Source organism: Hevea brasiliensis, chromosome 12 (assembly GCF_030052815.1).
Source record: "Hevea brasiliensis isolate MT/VB/25A 57/8 chromosome 12, ASM3005281v1, whole genome shotgun sequence".
Taxonomy (NCBI): Eukaryota; Viridiplantae; Streptophyta; class Magnoliopsida; order Malpighiales; family Euphorbiaceae; genus Hevea; species Hevea brasiliensis.
In genome coordinates this window covers 26,050,285-26,070,839 of record NC_079504.1, presented here as the reverse complement: position 1 = coordinate 26,070,839, position 20,555 = coordinate 26,050,285, and the positions used below count along the sequence as shown (strand labels likewise).

At 32.8% G+C, this 20,555-nt stretch overlaps 1 non-coding gene and 1 pseudogene across 1 annotated transcript; one reads left to right on the top strand and one right to left on the bottom strand.

The window, feature by feature from the left end:
• Nucleotides 1-1,415: 1,415 nt before the first annotated feature.
• On the bottom strand, nucleotides 1,416-5,519 carry LOC131171087 (probable terpene synthase 6; annotated as a pseudogene).
• A 14,409-nt stretch (nucleotides 5,520-19,928) lies between these two features.
• On the top strand, nucleotides 19,929-20,035 carry LOC131171561 (small nucleolar RNA R71). The gene has a single exon (XR_009142221.1). It is a non-coding gene; the product is annotated as a small nucleolar RNA R71 (small nucleolar RNA).
• Nucleotides 20,036-20,555: the final 520 nt, after the last annotated feature.

Below are 20,555 nucleotides of genomic sequence, written 5' to 3'. Positions count from 1 at the left end.
TTGTTTAAAAATTTGTTAATTATTATAATTTATAATATTGTAAAAAATTAATTTTATTTATGTTTATAGGATAATATATTATTAAATATTATTTAAAATTATAATAAAATTAAATTATTTAAAGTATAGTAATAAAAAATAATTGATGAAAAAATAATAATAAAAAATTGAAGCCACTTGAGATGCATGTATGATAAATTAAATGTAGCCCGCCATGATTAAAATAAAATACAAGGTGGCTCAGATCCAAAGTGACGGCCGAGGGCAAATGCATGAAAGCCAAGTTCATTTTTATTTTTTATTTTTTTTATTCATATAACATATGTGAGTGACTGAGTAATCTTGCTTTTTGGTTTTTGATCCTTCCCATTATCAAAAGTGAGCTCACCGCTAACATAATATTATAAGAATTTTATTTTCCCTTTTTTTTTTTAATTTAAAAATAATCATTATTTAATTAAAATTTAAAATTAAAATAATTTTAATGTTAGAAATGATGAATAAAAGAGATTTTTTAGGACCCAATTACCCACTGCTCAAAATACATGAAAAAAAAATTAAAAATTTTCCATTTTTAATTATATGCTAATATTAATTAATATATATTTATAGGAACTGTATTTAGTATTTTTTTTATCCTATATTTTATAATATTGTGGGGTTGAAGAGTTTTATATATTGTAATAATTAATTCAAAATTAAAATGCAATTAAATATTTAAAATTTAAAAAATAAAGTGTAATCTTATTTAAAATATGAAGGACTAAAATATTGTGAAAATATAATAATTTTATACTTAAACATGCACTATTGGGCTGTTAACATATCTCAAGACTTCAAATCGCTAATTTATTCCACAAAAACTTCTATTGGTTTTTTCTTTCCTTTCAATATAGCTAAATTTATATTTTTCATAATATTTAAATATACTTTTCAAGAATTTTAACTTAATTTTGTTTATCTTTTAATTAAAAAAGTATAAAAAATTAAAAAGAGAGAATGTAGAAATAAAAAATAATTAGATAAATAAATTACACAAGAAACGTTTGAATGCTATGAAAAATATAAATATGATATGATGAGACTTAAAAAATAAGATATAAAATATCGATGGATGACTTCAATAAAATTCAGATATACATATTTATTTATTAGGCCATTAAACAAGCAAGTTTAATATATAAACTAAATTTATTATTAGTAAAGAATAAGGAAAAATTTAACAAGCGAGTTCAATCTATTCCACCATTTTAAAACTTGCAACGTTACTTGACAATAAGTTATTCAACACCAACTTTGAAACATACCAAAAAGAACATGACTCCTAACTTGAAACACTAAACAAGAATTCCATAAAATCTTAGCTTATTTAATTAATCCCACTAGGGACCCAGCTGGAGAAAAGCAGTCGATGTTTACATGGGCAGTGGCCCAAGGAACAATGAGTAGACGTCCTCTTTGAGACTTGAGGCATACGTGTAGGAATCCATGTACCTGTAAACAAAGTCTACTACTCGTGAAAGATCGACATAATATTTGAGAAGCGCCCTTGGGACAGCCGTTGGCTTCATACATTCTTCGTTAATGTCCTTCCATGCATTTGCACACATTTTCTGGATTTCTACAATTGCCTTCATTTCTGAGACACCATGTTCTTTCATGTAGCTCTCCACACTTGAATTCATTCCTCTCTTTCGCTCATGCTTCAAATATTAATTTATAATATGTTTTAGCCATTATCTGATAGGATGCTTAATTATAATTAATTGGAATGCCAAAATTCAAAAAAAAAAATTCTTTCTTAATTTATTGATTTTATATGTGAGGTTTAAAAGAGTTAATATTATAGACATGAAGGGAGAATTTTAAAATGTTAACAAATCTCTCCTTCGACAAAGTCAATGTGTTCTTTGGAAATCTAAATATCAAAATAAAAAAATTAATTTAATTTAATTCAATTTTCTCAATTTTTATGTTTGGAAAGCAAATCACTAAAATTCAATTTTTTTTTCAAATTAAATTATAAATTCAATTTTTTTTTCAAATCACTAAAATTCAATTCTACATAAAATTATAAATTTGTATAGTTATAAATAAGGTAAAATAGGAAAATATTAAGTAAATACAACCATTTTATTTTTAATTATCTTGAACTATATACACAGTTCAAACGAATTATATCACTAAAATTTATTTCAAACTAAAACTTTATTATAAAATATTTCACTTCAACTCTTTATCAAATACAATGAGTAAATAACAGTAGGTTTGATAGAGTGCAAGAAGGTTTTTTTAAAATAAAATAAGGTAATATAAGTTGAGGTATCGAAACATTTACAGTAACTAATTTTAACTTGCCTTCTTTTAAAAAATTTTCCTTCCAAACAAAAAATTACTTTAAATATTTATATCTTATCTCTAAAAACTGTCTTCCATTAAACGTTTAAAATTTTAAAGAAAATATAAATGTAAAAGAATTTATTATATATAATATATCGTACCTCACGAGTGGTTATGTCATCCATCAAACGAGAAATTAACTTGGTAGCGATAACAGTTTTTGGATTACTTTCCACCCACTCATATTCCTTGGTTCCCATGACATTTTCCATTCCAGTGAAGGATGCTGCTGGAATTACACTGTAAGTGCTTGTGATTAATCCATTCTCTATATACTCTTCCATTGATGGCACATACCCTTCATTAAACCACTTTGCCTCAATCAAGTATGCTCTTGTAAGTTCTTTGAACTAATTAATAATAACATCAGAAATAGTAAATCATCAATAATAATAATAATAATAATAATAATAATAATAATAATAATGGTGATGATGATTAATAAAAATAATAAAAAGTAAAAAAAAAATACTTTATCACTAATACTATTGTAAACTGGCCTACCAGTTGTATAAGAATATTGTCGCCATAGCAGGTAAAAAGTGGAGAGCATTATTAAAAAAAATATTAAAATAATTTAAATACGTATATATATATATATATATATATAATGTTTTAAAAAATTCATTTTATTTTATAACATTAAATTATAATTTTAATATTAATATTTTTAATTATAAATGCCTACTATTTTATTCATTAAATGATATTTTTTTTTTATTTAGAAGTTATTGCTATGGTGAGTAAAAAAGCAACTATATTTCTTTTTTTTTTCTTTGTTTTATTGCTGACATTATTTTTTTTTAAGAAAAATTAGTATTTAATCATGCATTTTAAAGAAGCTTACTACTTAATTCTTCTATTTTAAAAAATATATTATTTTATTTATCTATTTTTAATTCGTATACTGTTTAATCTCTCAAATTATTTTAAAGTAAATTTTTTCCAATCTAACTATTTAGTTTCGTAATTTAAATAATATAACTATTATTTTCTCTTACTTAATTTGACTAACAAAAAAGTTATTTTACAATAACTGCGAATACTAAACAGTTCTAAAAAAAAGAAAAAGAGAACTAGATAGTCTATTTTATAAAATAGAGAGATTAAGTAATTAGTTTTATTAAAATGTAGGGATTAAAAATATTAATTTTTTCATTTTTTTTACACCAACTTTTTTCGGCTGTTTTATTTTTTTTTTTAAAGTTTAATTATGTAATAATACCAATAATAATGTTTTATCATTTATTTGAATAAAAACTTAATCAAGTTATTTGTAAATATATCTTCCTCATGCTATAATTAAATTATTTGTTTTCTTAAATTAACAATTAAATATAATTTTATTATAATTTTGACCAATTAAATATAACTGCTTTTCAGAACCAAATTTTCAAATTTAAAATTATATATATATATATATATATATATATATATATATATATATTATTTTCGTTATCAGGGAAATAAAACTATGAAAAGCCTTTTTGGCAAATCTTACCTTTTCCTTTGCATAAGAGGTTCTATAGGACATTTCTTCATTTCCAGAACTCTCTGTTTCATCAAAAAGATTCAAGAGACTCTTGTAAATAACTTTCATATATTCTGGCACCTCATCAATAGCATCAGCATCGCATCTGAATTTTTTCAAGGAAAATAAAAATGGTTAGATAATTAATCGTTCTTAGCTATCATTTTTCTTTGTGATTTAAGTATGCCAATAACAGGTATGTATCAAACCTTTGAAATGCATCTGTAAAACGTTGGAGTTCATCAATGGTACCATAAGCATCGTATGTATCATCTACCACCGATATCATTTTTGTATACTTGGTGATCATCAGTCGAGCAAGAGTATATTCAGGCTCAAAATGGGCTGCAACTGCCCACAAATATACTTCCACAATTCTATCTCTTATATAAGGAAGTTTTTCCACAAGATTTAAGTCTTTCCACCAGCTGAAATATAAAATGACATTCAATAGTTTATTCTTGATGATTAACTTTGGACAGTGACAGTGTTTGAATTAAAGGTTCAAATTTTTGTTAAAACACAATGAAAAAGAAAATAGAAAAAACTAAAATTTACCTTGAGAGCAAGGCTAGCTCTTGTTTGTACAAGCATTGCAGTCGACTGTAATCCAACTTTGCAAATTTGAGGAGAGTTTCATTTCGAGACTCATCTCCTTCATAGAAGCAAATGTATTTCCTAGCCTCTAGTCTCTCTATGCCTTGGTGGAATGGTCGCAGAAGAGCATTCCTTGTACGTTTTGCTAGACGAGGGCTTGATTGAGCAGCTAAGGTTTCCAAGTGTTACCTTGTAAAAGCAAGGGCTTCATCTAAAATATCTTCTCCACGAACACTAAGAAAGGTAGCTTCGTATAAAGTAAGGAGGCCTTTCACATCACTACTGATGGTTTTCTTGAACATTCCATCGCTGTCCTTGAATTTGTTAAATACATCTGATCCATAATAATTGATCGATATCACACAAGAAAATATTAAAGAACTATGATTAATAAGAAAAAGTATCAGTGTAGTATGGATTATACAATCACAACATGACAATAAATTTCTAAGCTTATGGTTAGGTACTTACCACAAGGCATTTTGTATCCATATTGTCTGAGAACTTGAAATAGAATTGCCAAAGTGTAGAGGTCATAATCATTTTTAGAAAGAAGATCAGGAAGGACAATGAAAATATCACTTAATTGTTCTTCAATTTCATTTTCAAAATGATATGATACACATAATAAGTTGATAAATTCTATCTTGTCAGCTAACTTTCCAGTCAATTGCATTAACACATATATCACCTCTTGTTTGAGTACTTCCACTTCTTTAGTGTATGATTCAAATTCCTGTTAAGTAAAAATAAAATCCCATTATGCATATATATGGAGCAGTATTTGTACACTTAACAAGTATATTTTAATGAAATAGTGCACAAAGAATTCCCAGTGAAAATAAATACAAACTTAAAAGGGGAAAAAATGACTGAAGAGACTTACAGGATCTAAAAAAGAAAATTTAGCAAAGCTATACCCCGAGATAGTAGGGGGGAAGTTTGCTAATGGACGGAAAACTTCTTCCTCCTTTTTAGCTACAGTGGCCATCTTTAAAATAGCAAGTTAGCTGGCTCATAATTTATGAATATGCCTGCACTGAGCGAATCAAACCACTGCTATTTATTGCTGCTGCAACCTCTTTATTTTTTATAAATTTGGCGAAGTTGTAAAATTTGAACATGTTTTTAATAGTTGTGAAATGGGCACTTAAAATATATAATTTATAATTAGGTTTTTAATAATTTCATTTGGCAGTGGTAGGACAAGTATGGACGAAAGAGCCCTGATGAGATTATGCAAATTGTCCTCTATTCTTTAGTTATATAACATTAAGGGCTTTCCCATGTTTTCAACCAAGTTGTGATGATGTGAAATCAAGAGTGGAATATTTTGGAAGCATAAATCTTTTACTTTTATTCATTATAAATATTGGATAACTAAAATTAATAAATATCAACAAACAACATGAGATGTAAAGAAAATAGTGTGTTATACTGTTTTGGCATTTTTAATATATTTTTGTTTTGATGGGAAGATGTAAATTATTTTTTTAGTTTAATTTGCGTGTAGTTTCACAAATACAAATAGAAATTAGACTTATAAATGGCATGAAATTAATATAAAAAATTTTCTTTTTTTAATATTTTTTCATATGAAAATTTTTTATGAGTCATATAAAAATTAACTAATAAATTTTATTAAAAAAATAAAAAAATATTATATTAATATCTGTAATTAAATATTTAATATCTTTAAAATTATTAAAAATTAAATTATTATTAATACTATCAAATACATTTTTATATGTAAGTAATTAAACTGTCATTAATAAATTAATAACTATGTGGTTGTATAATTTTGACAAAGTTCATTGCCAAAAACACTTGTTTCACATGGTTGCAATAAAATAATATTATATATTTATTTAATCTTAACTTTTATCATATATATATATATATATATATATATATATATATATATATATATATATATATATTATAGCATTTTGTAATTTGGACTTTTATATTTTGAAATTTTTTTCGAGTTTATATTCTGCATTTTACTACATTTTATTCTCTTTTCAAATTTTTTTACTTAACATGTTATCGCTTAAATTGAGTGTAATCGGGTGATCTATTAGTCTGATTTAGTCAGTGACACTCATACTAAGTAGATTTTTCCTTATCAAATATATATATAAAAGATTGTTTAATTTTAAAAAAAAAAAAGTGAATTGTCACCGACATTTTTATTTAAAAATTTTAATTTTTAAGTTAAGTAATTTTTTAATAATAAATATTCAAATAATTAAAAGGTAGTACAATTCAGAAATTTTATTATTAGAATCACCGACTGTAATATTCTACCAAATACGACAAAACAAAAGATGATGAACAGACAAAAATTGTACTAAGTAATACTACCATGAAGAATATGTTGCAAATCTTGCAAAGTTGTTTAAACGAAAAAAAAAATTGAACCCTAACATATAATATAATATAATATGTTTTATTAATTAATTATTAAAATTAATAAAAGTGCAAAGGCGAGAGTAAATAACATGTGCTCAAAATTGATTATTATAAATTCTTTGATTTGCATGTATTATTCCAAGCGTAAATCGCATCTCCAAGCACCAAAAACTCAATATTATTTAAGGGATATAATTTTTTTTTTATCAAATGTATCAACTTCATTAATTATAAATAGATTTGTTAAATAAATTTATAAGTCAATTTATTCGATAAATTTATTTATAAATTTATTAAACAAGTTCATGAACGAAAACTCACTAAATTAACTTATTTTTGTTTAAAAATTTGTTAATTATTATAATTTATAATATTGTAAAAAATTAATTTTATTTATGTTTATAGGATAATATATTATTAAATATTATTTAAAATTATAATAAAATTAAATTGTTTAAAGTATAGTAATAAAAAATAATTGATGAAAAAATAATAATAAAAAATTGAAGCCACTTGAGATGCATGTATGATAAATTAAATGTAGCCCGCCATGATTAAAATAAAATACAAGGTGGCTCAGATCCAAAGTGACGGCCGAGGGCAAATGCATGAAAGCCAAGTTCATTTTTATTTTTTATTTTTTATTTTTTTTTTTTATACATAAAACATATGTGAGTGACTGAGTGATCTTGTTGATGCGTCCCAACCGCAAGTGCACGGGTCGTACAAGTAGTATAGAAAAATATCGATCCCACGAGGAGTCGTGTTAATGATTGAATTTTTGATATAAAAGTTGACTAAATCGAAGTATCTATGAAATTAAAGAAGTGAATTGATGAGTAATGGAGCGTAAAATCTATATGTGCAAAATCAATATTCTATTTAACAATGTATTGTGTTAAACTAAAATTGCATCAAATTGAAATAAGCAAGTTCAAATATGGCAATATTGAAAATGGCAAGCAATTAAATTCAATTGAAAATTAACAATGGTAAAAAGGTGATTCCGGAGTTCGGGATTTTATATTTGAGCTATTTTGGGATTTTAAATTGGTTGTCCAATCTTATGAAACTAATGGGTTTTAAGGAGATTAATTCTTAAATCCTTTGAATTCCCTTTCGAGTGAGACAAAGAGTGCCTTAATCAAACTAATCCTACTTTCGTGGAGTTAGAATTAATTAAGACCCATTAAGTTCTTTAATTAATCTGTGAATCCTCTTAATCCTTAGCCTATTTCTAGGTCTAAGTTAATTAAGTCCAATTTCTTGATTATCTATCACAAGGCCTTCTCCTTTCGGTGCTTCAACCATGGATTAAGAACATCACTTAATGGGATCCTACACTAAGCATGTCATTAAGCATACAAGAAATGAATAAAACTCATTAAGACCACAAAATATGGATTACCCAATCAAAATCCACAAAATATCTCAAATATTACAACCCTTACTCCAGAATCAAAAGTAAACTACTCACTATCCATAATGCTTACAAGATATGATGAGTTTAAATGGAAATAAAGCTTTAATCTAAGCTAAGAAGTAAGGAATTAAACACTAGAAATGTAGAAAAGTGTAAAGAAAGAAAGAAATCTGCAAATCTTGGTTGAAAATGGTGTGGAAGGTGAAGATGGCTCTTCAAATTCTGCTCAGCCCCTCTCCTTTTCTTCTTTGCTCCTTGTCCCCCCCTAAAATGGGAAAATGAGACTATATATAGCATTTTTCTGACATGGAGCCCTAAAATAGTATGTTCTAGGAGGAATACATTAAGGGAATCTTCTGCCAGCTCATTAATGAACTCTTTATGGGACTGCATAAGTGGACTGCATAAGTTATGCAGTCCCTTATGCGCTGGTTCTGGGCCACTTATGCAAAACTGCATGACTTGGTGCATAGGTTATGCACAATTCCGTGAAGGTGCATAAGGGAGGCGGGAATGTGCATAAGCTATGCTGTCTCCTTATGCACACTTCGGCTGGTTCTGGAACAGTGATTTTTCTCCTTATGCAGATCTGCATAGCTTATGTGGCAAGTTATGCACAATTTGATCAATGCATATTTCAGCTTGAAAACTTGTTTTTGACATCTTTGGCTGTAGAAGACACTCCTCAATGGCAAAATTCTCTTCAGTCCTTTAAAAACACCATTTTTCCTACAAAACAAAGTAAAAATTACAAATTAATCCAAAATCGACAATTATGAAAAACTAACTAATCTACTAATGAAATTAGCTAAAAATAACTAATAATAGAATAAAATGGCTATAAAATTAGACCTAAATGACTATGCAAAATGTATGCATCAAATACCCCCAAACTCAAGCTTTTGCTTATCCTCAAGCAAACTTTAAAATGTGGTGCAAAGTTTTTAGGGGTGCCTTATCCAAAGAGTTATGAAAATCACCCATTAAGGTAACTTAACACACCTTTAGCCATACCAACAATCCATATACCCATCCTTCAAAATGCAAAGAATCTAATGCTTATCCAAGCTTTCACCGCTTAGCCATCAAGTCAATTATCGTTCAAAATCCCCAAACCAACCAATCAAAAGAGAGAGTCATGCTCAAAAGGAATTCTAGAACAATCAATAGTCAAAGTGTCTCTATATAGAATGATGGAATTAAATGAATGAATGGATAATTTTCCAATCCCATAGGCAAATTCCCTACTCCTATCTCCACTAATGTAGCAAGTACTTTCAAGAGATCAAAGGTCTTTTTAGGGATGTAATGGGGTCATGGGGTTCAAAATGAGGCTAAGAAGAAAAAGGGGTAAAAAGGCTTCAAAGCATGAGAATATTTTCAACTTTGAAACATAAGGTACACTTTATTATATCTTTTTCTCTCTTTTTTTTTACATAGGAGAAAGAAATACACAATGAGGATTGCCAAGTGCTAGCATATCTTACAAGACACATAAAATGGAGGGACATTTTGATACTTTAGACTTGTATTTTGTATTTTCTTTTGATGCTTGTCCCTAAAAATGCCACCCCCAAACTCATTTCTTTTAATACTTTGGGTGGATTTCTTTCATTTTGAATGGCAATAGTGAAAAGCACATATACTAGCACTTTTACAAGATGACAAGCACTTCTTCTCCCTTTTATTGTATTTTTTTCTTTTTTTTATTTTTTATATATTTTTTTATTATTTTTTTATATTTTTTTATTTTTTATTTTTTTATGTACCTAATATTATGAATAATTATTCTCATGAAAAGGGTTGGAGTGTTTGGTTCATTGGCTAGGTAGTAATAAGGATTTCAAGAAAAATTAGGGATAAAAAGGTTCAAAGGGGTTTGCAAGGGTAAATTTTAATTGGGAAAAAGGGCCAAAGGTTTAAAATGAGAAGGTTTTAAATCAAAGAATGCCTAATCATCTCTCTCTTCAAGTACAAGCTGGTATTTCGCCTTGAAAGGTTTAGAAAATTTGTTCTAGGATTGGTGAGACATCATTTGACTATCTTATATCCAATAACTCCCTCTAAACACTTCCATCTCCAAATGACTAGTTGGGTGGCTTTTTGGCTAAGAAGATATAGACAAGGGATAGACACTTCAAAACCTTGCACCTTTTAGGAAACTTTCAATCCACAAACCCAACTAAAGGGTGAGTCAAATCACTCTCATAGGCAAATTTTCAAAACTCAAGGGATTTGGCAAAAGATTTTAATGCATGATGCATGATTCCTAAAATGAGTAATGCATGAACTAAATGGAGGAAGTCTATTTGTATGTTTGTGTGCAATGTGATGTATAATGTGTATGTAAATGTGTAATGAATATGTATGTATGGATGTATATGTAAAATATTTACAATATATGTAAATGAAATGGGATGAGATGCTCTTATACTCAAAATGTGAAAAATGAAGCAAAAATTAAGCAAAAATCAGAATGTGCACCCCCAAACTCAAAATTGGACATTGTCCTCAATGTCTCAAGCAATGTATGATCAAAAGTCAAAGCAAATAGTAATTACCAGGAATTGTAAAGATTAAGAGCAAAAAGAAAGAGTTACCTGGTATGTAGCAGATGAGAATTCAAGATAAATGGATGCATAAGAAACTGCATAGGTCATGCAGAGTTAAGAGCTGTCCAGAGTATGTGCATAGGTAAGGTGCATAAGCCATGCGGTGCTGCATAAGAGGCAATATATGTTGCATAGGCTATGCAGGACAGTTGCATAAGGGAAATACAACCTGTGCAGTGCTGCATAAGTAGCAGAAAGGGTTGCACAGGCTATGCAAAACAGTTGTATAAGGGAGATACAACCTGTGCAGTGTATACAAAAGCTGCTGCATGGGAATTGGCAAGGGAAATGTACAACCAGCAGTATAAGTATTGAAATATATACAGAGTATGGGCAAATATGTACAAAAAGGCAATAAGTGCAATAAAAATCAAAGAAGACTAATGTAATAGCTATCCAATAAAACTTCAAGAAAAACAGAATTTAAAAGAAACTAATTCAGAACAAACAAACATAATCCAAAACAAACTATAAATGTTTGAACATATTTACAAAGAAAAGGTCCTACAAGAGTGAACAAAAGTAAAACAAACACTAATCTATGTCTATTGTTTTGCCTTTGTCCAAGGATGTTGCTAAGGGGCTGGTGGCTGCTGCCGGCTGTCGAAATGATGGTGCTGGAGGAGGTGATGGAGGTGGGGGTGGCATACCCAAAAAGATCATGAGTTGCTTCACCATCTCCTTCAGTTCTTTCTGTTTGTCCCTGGTTTCCATGACAAGGTCAAATAGGTGATCATGACGATCCTTGAGTGTATCAAGACCACTGTCAAGCTTCCTATCCACAAAGTAGATATCATCACTAAGCCTGTCAAGGTAGGTGAATAAGGCTTTAGTGTTGAATGCAGGAGGGGCTGTGGATGAGGTAGGTTCAGCTGTAGGAGGTATGGGCTGATCAGAGGCTGCTGGGATGTCCTGTGTAGGCTGAGGGGGTGGGGTAGGTGTAGTAGGGTGCTGTGGGACTGGTGTGAAAGGTTGGGTTTCTGGTTGTGTAATAGGCTCAGTTTCTGCTGCAGGGTGGACAGGATCAAAACATGACAAATTGAACCCTGTTTTGGTTAAGTGTGCAGTATCAAAATATGAAGTGTCCTCAAGTGCTGGTATTGAGTGCTCTGCAGGATTAAAACCAAAATGCTTGGTTATGACAGTGATGAGCCCACCCAAAACAATGTCACCTATGGATTTGGTGGCAATATGCAGCACATGCTCACAAAAGAAATAACCAGGAGAAACTTTAACTTTGTGAAATGCACACCATAACATAAAAAGTTCAGATTTTCCCACAAAGACTGAACTAGTCCCTACGCCCAATATGGTGCTAGCCATCAGCCTATGAATAAACCTAAGTGCAGGGTCAAGGATTTGGGATGTTTTTGATCTTCCAGCAGAGAAAGTTTGAGGTTGGTTTGTTATGATTCTCCAAAATTGGGCAGGATTCCAAATGCCCTTGTTGGCTACCTCTACTCCAGTATGTGGTACTCTAAAGAACCCATCAATTGCAAAACCAAAAATGCTATGAAATTGGTCCAATGACAGCTCTCTATTTTGCCCCAAGCATCTAAATGTCATAATTGGCTTATGGTCTACATCATGCAAATTGAGGGTAGCAGAGAATGAAGAAATAAACTCCAAAACTAGAATTGGATAAACTACCTCTTGCTTATGCACAAATTCTGTCCAACCCATACCATCAAGAAATGTAACTACATTGTCAAATAAGCCAAGAGATTGTAAAGCATCAGCAGATATATACCTAGTGGGTTGTACCTTCCTATCCTTAAGGCGCTTAAAAGCTGCTTTTTGAATCGTATCAGGGAGAGGCCAGGGTAGCTTTGATACAAATGAGGTTGCCGAAATTGTCTTTTTGCTGGAAGAGGGTGTAGAGGCTGGAGCTTTTGGCTTTTTGAGAGGCGGTTCCGACAATGGGGTGGGTGGGTCTTTGCATTTGGACAGAGGGGGAGCAGAGGACATTGGTCGCACAGATTTGGACCGGATTTTGCATTTGTATGTGGTTGGGGGAGGTGGTGGGGGTGTCGTTTGTGGTGGAGGATTGGAAGTGGGGTGTATCGATGACAATGGAGAGACTTCGAGAGGAGAGGCGGGGCGGGAATGTGGAGGGGAATCCATTGCCGATGGAGAAGAGATAGGGGGAAATGAAAATGTAGGGGGGAATTTAGGGTTTTTGTGATGAGAGTGCTAATGGAGAAGATGGGAGAGAGACGGAGAGAATGCCGGAAGGAATGGAGGTTGAAGGGCGGTCGTGGGGTGAAGAGTCGGGAAGTGGAGGTGGGAAGTTTTGTTTGCCGAAAATGAATTTGAATCGGGTTTGTAAGAGACTGCATAAGGGGAAAATGATTTATGCATAACCTGTGCACTCTTTTGTACATGTTTCAGAATGATTTAAACTTCAGAGAAATGGCTTATGCACAAGTGCATAGGTCATGCACTGTCCTTATGCATGTTTCGGTGACCCTTGAAATGTTGAGGAGCGAAGTCATGTGGGAGTGCATAAGTTATGCACTCCCCTTATGCATCTCTCGGCAGAAGTGGCTTTTCAGAAAAGCGGGTCATGCAGAAGTGCATAGGTTATGCACTCTGCTCATGCACTGTTCGGCAATTTTTGGAATTTTGGTTGGTGGTCATGCAGATGTGCATAAGCTATGCACTCTGCTTATGCACTCTGCGGTAGGTTTTGAAATTCAGAATCTTTGGTTATGCAGAAGTGCATAGGCTATGCACATTGCTTATGCAGGTCTCGGCAACTTTTGGAATTTTCTGATTTCTGGTTATGCAGAAGTGCATAGGTTATGCACTCTGCTTATGCACCCCTCGGCAAAGTTGTATTTTTGGAGTTCTTGGTTATGCAGAAGTGCATAACTTATGCATCTTCCTTATGCACCCCTCGGCAAGTTTGATTTTTTTGGGTTTCTGGTCATGCAGAAGTGCATAGGCTATGCACTCTGCTTATGCACCCCTCGGCAAAGTTTGGAAATTCAGAGTTTTGGTTATGCAGAAGTGCATAACTTATGCACCTTCCTTATGCACCCCTCGGCAGGTTTGAATTTTTGGAGTTTCTGGTCATGCAGAAGTGCATAGGCTATGCACTCTGCTTATGCAGACTTCGGCAGAGAGAGAAAATGCAGAATTTTTGGTTATGTAGAAGTGCATAAGTTATGCACTCACCTTATGCAAGTTTTGACAGATATGAAATTAGACAAAATGAGGTTATGCAGAGTTGCATAAGCTATGCACCCTCCTTATGCACTTGCAATAAAGGTGAAAAATGGCAAGAATTGTGGTTATGCAGGATTGCATAAGCTATGCAGTTGCTTATGCACAATTTAACAAAATTAAGTTTGCAATGGAACATGATTTACAAGTGTGAAAAATACTCTAAAATGAAGAAATATAATTCCATGAAGCATAAACCATGAGAAAGTTTCACTAAAAACACATCAATATATACAAAGTGTATCAAAAAGGCATCACACAGGCATGTAGACATTGATCCTACATAAAAGACCTTTGAGAGCTATGCCATTTTGACTCAAATTCTGCAAATCAACATTCAGCACATAAAACTCCATAAAATCGGCATGAAGTTGCATCTAACCACAAATGAGAAATGAAATCTCCAAGATTTGCCAAGAAAATGCAGCATTTCTACTTTGAATTCTACAACCCAAATAAGCTCAAAACTGCAAAAATAACTCACTTACCACCATATTAACATTATAAGCACAAATATTAAAAAGTTACACACCCAACCTCACCAAAAGCACAAGTCATTAGCTGCAGACACTCTTTTTTTTTTGCAGAATGTACTTTTCCTCTGCATAAACCAGATTGCAGCTCCTGCACAGGTTATGCAGCAAAAACCAATCAGTTTTTGGGAAAATTTGAAGGACAAAATTTTTAAGTTAAGAATCACTTCCCCATCAGTTTACCAGCCTTTCTTCATTGAATTACATCTACAAGGGACAAGATTTAACAATGTCAAAAATTTAATTTGGGGAGATTTAAGAATAAAACAAAATTAATGAAAATGAAAGTAAATCAACAAAAGCAAAATAAAAGGACTTGGGATGCCTCCCAAGAGGGCTATTTTATAGTCCTTAGCTGGACTCTTCATGAATTTCACTGAAAAGAGGTGAGGGATTGGAGAGCTTGTAACAGTTTGCTCCTTTTATTGGGTCTCCAGTTATGTAATGCTTCAATCTATGCCCGTTGAACTTAAAATTCCCAGATTTTTCACTCCAAATTTCAATTGCTCCATAAGGGAAAACCTTAGAAATTCTATATGGACCAGTCCACCTTGACTTGAGTTTTCCAGGGAACAATTTCAATCTTGAGTTGAACAACAAAACTGAATCACCTTCTTTGAATTCCTTTTTCCTCAGATGCTTATCATGCCAAACTTTAGTTCTTTCTTTGTAAATACGGGCATTTTCATAAGCATCCATCCTCAATTCCTCAAGCTCATTAAGTTGTAACAACCTTTTTTCACCAGCTTGCTTAAGATCAAAATTCAAGGTCTCAATGGCCCAATATGCTCTATGTTCTAGCTCCACAGGTAAATGACAAGACTTACCATATACCAGCCTAAAGGGAGTAGTTCCTATAGGGGTTTTGTAGGCAGTCCTATATGCCCATAAAGCATCATCTAGTTTGATAGACCAATCTTTCCGAGAATTGTTCACTGTTTTCTCCAAAATATTCTTGAGCTCTCTGTTAGAAATTTCAACTTGTCTTGAAGTTTGAGGATGGTATGGGGTAGCTATCTTGTGCACTACACCATACTTCCTCATTAAGCTCTCAAATTGCTTATTACAAAAATGGGAACCCCCATCACTAATTATAGCCCTAGGAGCTCCAAATCTGCTCAAGACAAATTTCTTCAAAAATTTCACTACCACTCTAGCATCATTAGTTGGAGTTGCAATAGCTTCCACCCACTTTGACACATAGTCAACCCCAACTAAGATGTATCTATTACCATATGAAGGAGGGAATGGCCCCATAAAATCTATTCCACAAACATCAAATAATTCCACTTCAAGAATATTATTTAGGGGCATTTGATCTCTTTTTGACAAATTTCCACTCCTTTGACATTTATCACAATTCAATGCAAATTTCCTCACATCCTTAAAAAGATTTGGCCAAAAGAAACCAGCTTGCAAAATTTTACTAGCTGTCTTAGAGATGCCAAAATGACCTCCATAATCAGAAGCATGGCAATGATGCAAAATACTCTGTACCTCCTCTTCAGGAATACATCTTCTAATTAGACCATCACAACATCTCCTAAAGAGTAAAGGATCATCCCATCTATAAAACTTCACCTCATGCAAAAACTTTTTCTTTTGTTGCCATGTCATACCTAGAGGTAAAACTCCACAAGATAGATAATTCACAAAGTCTGCATACCAAGGTAGTTTAGCAACAAGAGAGAAAAGTTGTTCATCCAAGAAAAACTCATCAATAGGGATTTCATCCAATTCTTCACCATCCAATTTCAACCTACTAAGATTATCAGCAACTACATTTTCAGCTCCCTTCTTATCTCTAATCTCCAAATCAAACTCTTGTAGCATCAGAATCCACCTAATGAGCCTAGGCTTAGCCTCCTTTTTACGGAGCAAATACCTGATGGCTGCATGATCTGAAAATATAACCACCTTTGAGTCAATAATGTAAGGTCTGAACTTTTCCAATGCAAAGACAATTGCCAAAAATTCCTTTTCAGTTGTTGCATAATTTGTTTGAGCCTCATCCAGTGTTCTACTAGCATAATAAATAGCATAAGCCTTTTTGTCCTTTCTTTGACCAAGAACAGCCCCAATTGCATAGTTGCTAGCATCACACATAATTTCAAAAGGTAGGCTCCAATCAGGTGGTTGCATGATTGGTGCAGTGATAAGAGCTTGCTTCAACCTGCAAAAGGCATCCAAACACTCTTGGTCAAATACAAATGGTGTGTCATTACTTAACAAATTAGACAAAGGTTTGGCTATTTTAGAAAAATCCTTGATAAAGCGTCTGTAGAACCCGGCGTGTCCTAGGAAACTTCGAATTCCCTTGACATTGGTAGGAGGAGCCATCTTCTCTATCATTTCAACTTTGGCTTTATCAACCTCTATTCCTCTATTAGACACCAAATGTCCAAGCACTATCCCTTCCTGAACCATGAAATGACACTTTTCCCAGTTTAACACAAGGTCGATTCGCACATATTTGCAAAATTTTAGAAAGGTTAGCCAAGCATATATCAAATGAAGATCCATAAATAGAAAAATCGTCCATAAAAACCTCCATTATGTCTTCAATGAAATCTGAGAAGATTGCCATCATGCACCTTTGAAAAGTGGCTGGTGCATTACATAACCCAAATGGCATCCTTCTATAAGCGAAGGTTCCATATGGACAAGTAAAAGTGGTTTTCTCTTGATCATTTGGATGGATAGGGATTTGAAAAAAACCTGAATATCCATCTAAATAGCAAAAGTAAGAATGCCTAGCTAGTCTTTCCAACATCTGATCAATGAAGGGAAGTGGAAAGTGATCTTTTCTAGTGGCAACATTTAATTTTCTGTAATCTATGCACATTCGCCAACTAGTCACTGTTCTAGTGGGAATTAATTCATTATTTTCATTTTTGACAACTGCCATTCCACCCTTTTTTGGAACAACATGTACTGGGCTCACCCAAGTACTATCTGAGATAGGGTAAATGATCCCTGCATCAAGCAACTTCAAAATTTCCTTTTTAACAACTTCTTTCATATTTGGGTTCAACCTCCTTTGATGTTCAATAGATGGTTTACAATTTTCTTCCAAACTGATTCTATGTATGCAAAAGTGTGGGCTTATTCCCTTAATGTCATCTATGGTGTATCCTAAGACTTTCCTAAATTGTCTCAACACTCTTAACAACTTATCAGCCTCTAAAGTACTCAAATTTGCATTTACAATTACTGGATAAGTGTTATTAGTGCCAAGATATTCATACCTAAGCTGAGAAGGAAGTTGCTTAAGTTCTACCTTAGGTGCATCTTCTTCCTTGAATGATGGTTGCTTAAATTCAGCATTTCCCTTTTGTGTGAGTTGAAAAACTGGAGCAGAAATGAATGGTGGACTTCCCTCTAAGTGTTGAGCATATGCAGCTACATGAGGGTTGTCATAGTCTATGCCTCCTCCATAAACCAAACAATTTTCAAGTGGATCTTCTGGATATTTCTTTCTGAAGTGTTCTTCAACCAGCTCATCAATAATATCAACTCTCAAGCAAGTATCAGCTTCAGAATGATGCTTTTTCATAGTGTTATTAATATTGAAAACCAATTGCTCTTCACCAACTCTAAGAGTAAGCTTTTCTCCCTTAACATCAATCAATGCTCCTGCTGTAGCTAGAAAGGGTCTCCCCAAGATAATTGGAATATTAGAATCTTCCTCCATGTCCAAGATGACAAAGTCAACAGGTATATAGAACTTTTCAACCTTCAGAGGCACATTCTCCAAAATCCCTTCTGGATACTTGATTGTTCTGTCAGCTAACTGAAGAGAAATGTGGGTTGGCTTTAGATCTCCCATGTTGAGCTTCTCATAGATGGAAAGGGGCATAAGGCTAACACTAGCCCCTAAATCACATAGAGCTTTTGTAGAACAAGACTCTCCAATGTGGCATGGAATTGAAAAACTCCCTGGATCCTTAAGCTTTGGAGGAAGTTTCCTTTGGAGGATAGCACTACATTCTTCTGTCAAAGCTACAGTTTCATCATCTTCAAGTTTCCTCTTGTTTGAGAGAATTTCTTTCAAGAATTTTGCATAAGAGGGCATTTGTGAAAGAGCATCAACAAAAGGCACATTTATGTAAAGTTTCTTCAAAACCTCTAAGAACTTCCCAAATTGCCTATCAAGCTTGGCTTTGTGAAATCTTTGTGGAAAGGGAAGCTGTGGCTTGTAGGGTTCAGGAGGTATATATTTCTCTTCTTTTTCTTCAAATTTCTCCTTACATTTTTCTGCACTCTCTTGTTTTTCACTCCCATCAGTTCCTTTTTCATTTTCTCTCTTCTCACTGTTTTCACTCTTCTCATCATTTATAACTTTTCCACTTCTTAAAGTAATAGCTTGAAACTGCTCTCTTGGATTTTACGGTTGACTTGGAAGCTTTCCAAAAGACTTAGCACTTGAGGAGGATGCTTGTTGTGCAACTGGTTTTCCAAAGATACATTTGTGTGTTTGCATCATTTCGGCCTTGCTTTCACCTCTCTCATCTCCTCATCATGCTTATTTTGGTTAGCAAGTATCCATTGCAATAAAGCTTGGTGGTGGAATTTCGTTCTTCTTTGTTTTGGTGGAGGGTTCATATTTTCTGCTGAAAATTGGGCGGTGGTTGTCTATTTTTCTGATATGGAACTTGACTCTGTTGTTGTGGTTGAAAATTCGATTTTGAATTTGATTTTGCTGATTTCCCCATGAAAAGTTGGGATGATTCCTCCAATTTGGATTGTAAGTTTGAGAGTAAGGATTCCCCATTTGCTTGTTTCCATAATTACCAACATATGCTGCTTGTTCTCCATAATCTACTCCACAGCTGGTAGTTTCCTCTGCATAAGCCACTTGTTGTGAACTTCCAGCTGATGATGATGAACTAACCAACATACTCAAATCTTCCATCTTCTTAGCAAGGACATTTGTAAGTGCATCAAACTTTGCATTAATCATGTTGAATGGATCAAGATCATACATTCCAGCAGCTTGCCTTTTCTGAGTTGGAGCTGGTCCTCTTGGACTACTCCAAAGATGAGTGTTCTTTGCAATTTTCTCCAACAGCTCATAAGCTTCATCTTCATGCTTAATAATAAATTCTCCTCCTGTTTGAGCATCAATAATCCCTCTGATTGCAGGAGTGACATTTGTGTAAAAATTCTGATTTATCATCCATTTTGGAATGGCATGATGTGGGCATAATCTCTCTAATTCCTTCCATCTCATCCATGACTCATAGAGAGTTTCATCTTCTCTTGGTCTGAAAGCTGTCATTTGATTCCTCAGCTCTTGAGTTTTTCCAGGTGGAAAATATTGTGCAAGAAATGCATCAGTGAGTTGCTCCCAATTTGTGATGGAGTTGTGAGGTAAAGAATCAAGCCAATCCAGTGCTCTATCTTTCAAAGAGAATGGGAATAGCTTCAATCTTGCTGCATCATCAGACACTCCAGGTTGTTTTTGCATGTCACAAATCATAGCAAACTTCTTCAGGTGTGTGTGTGGATTTTCAGAAGGATGTCCTCCAAATTGAGAATTTTGAATCATTTGAAGAACTCCAAAATCCATCTTGTAACTATTTGCATCAATCCTTGGTCTTGCTATGCTCTCCCTCAAGTCATCAAAACGAGGAAAAGCATGATCCATCATACTTCCCCTAGGCACGTTTGCATTAACAACTTCTTCTCCTTGGGCTTCATTTTCATTGTTTTGACCATTTCCAGCATTACCAACACCAATTCTAATTCTTTCATCAGCCATATCTGCTTCAATTTCGGTTTCTCTCAAAGCTTCCTTCCTTTTTCTGGTTTCT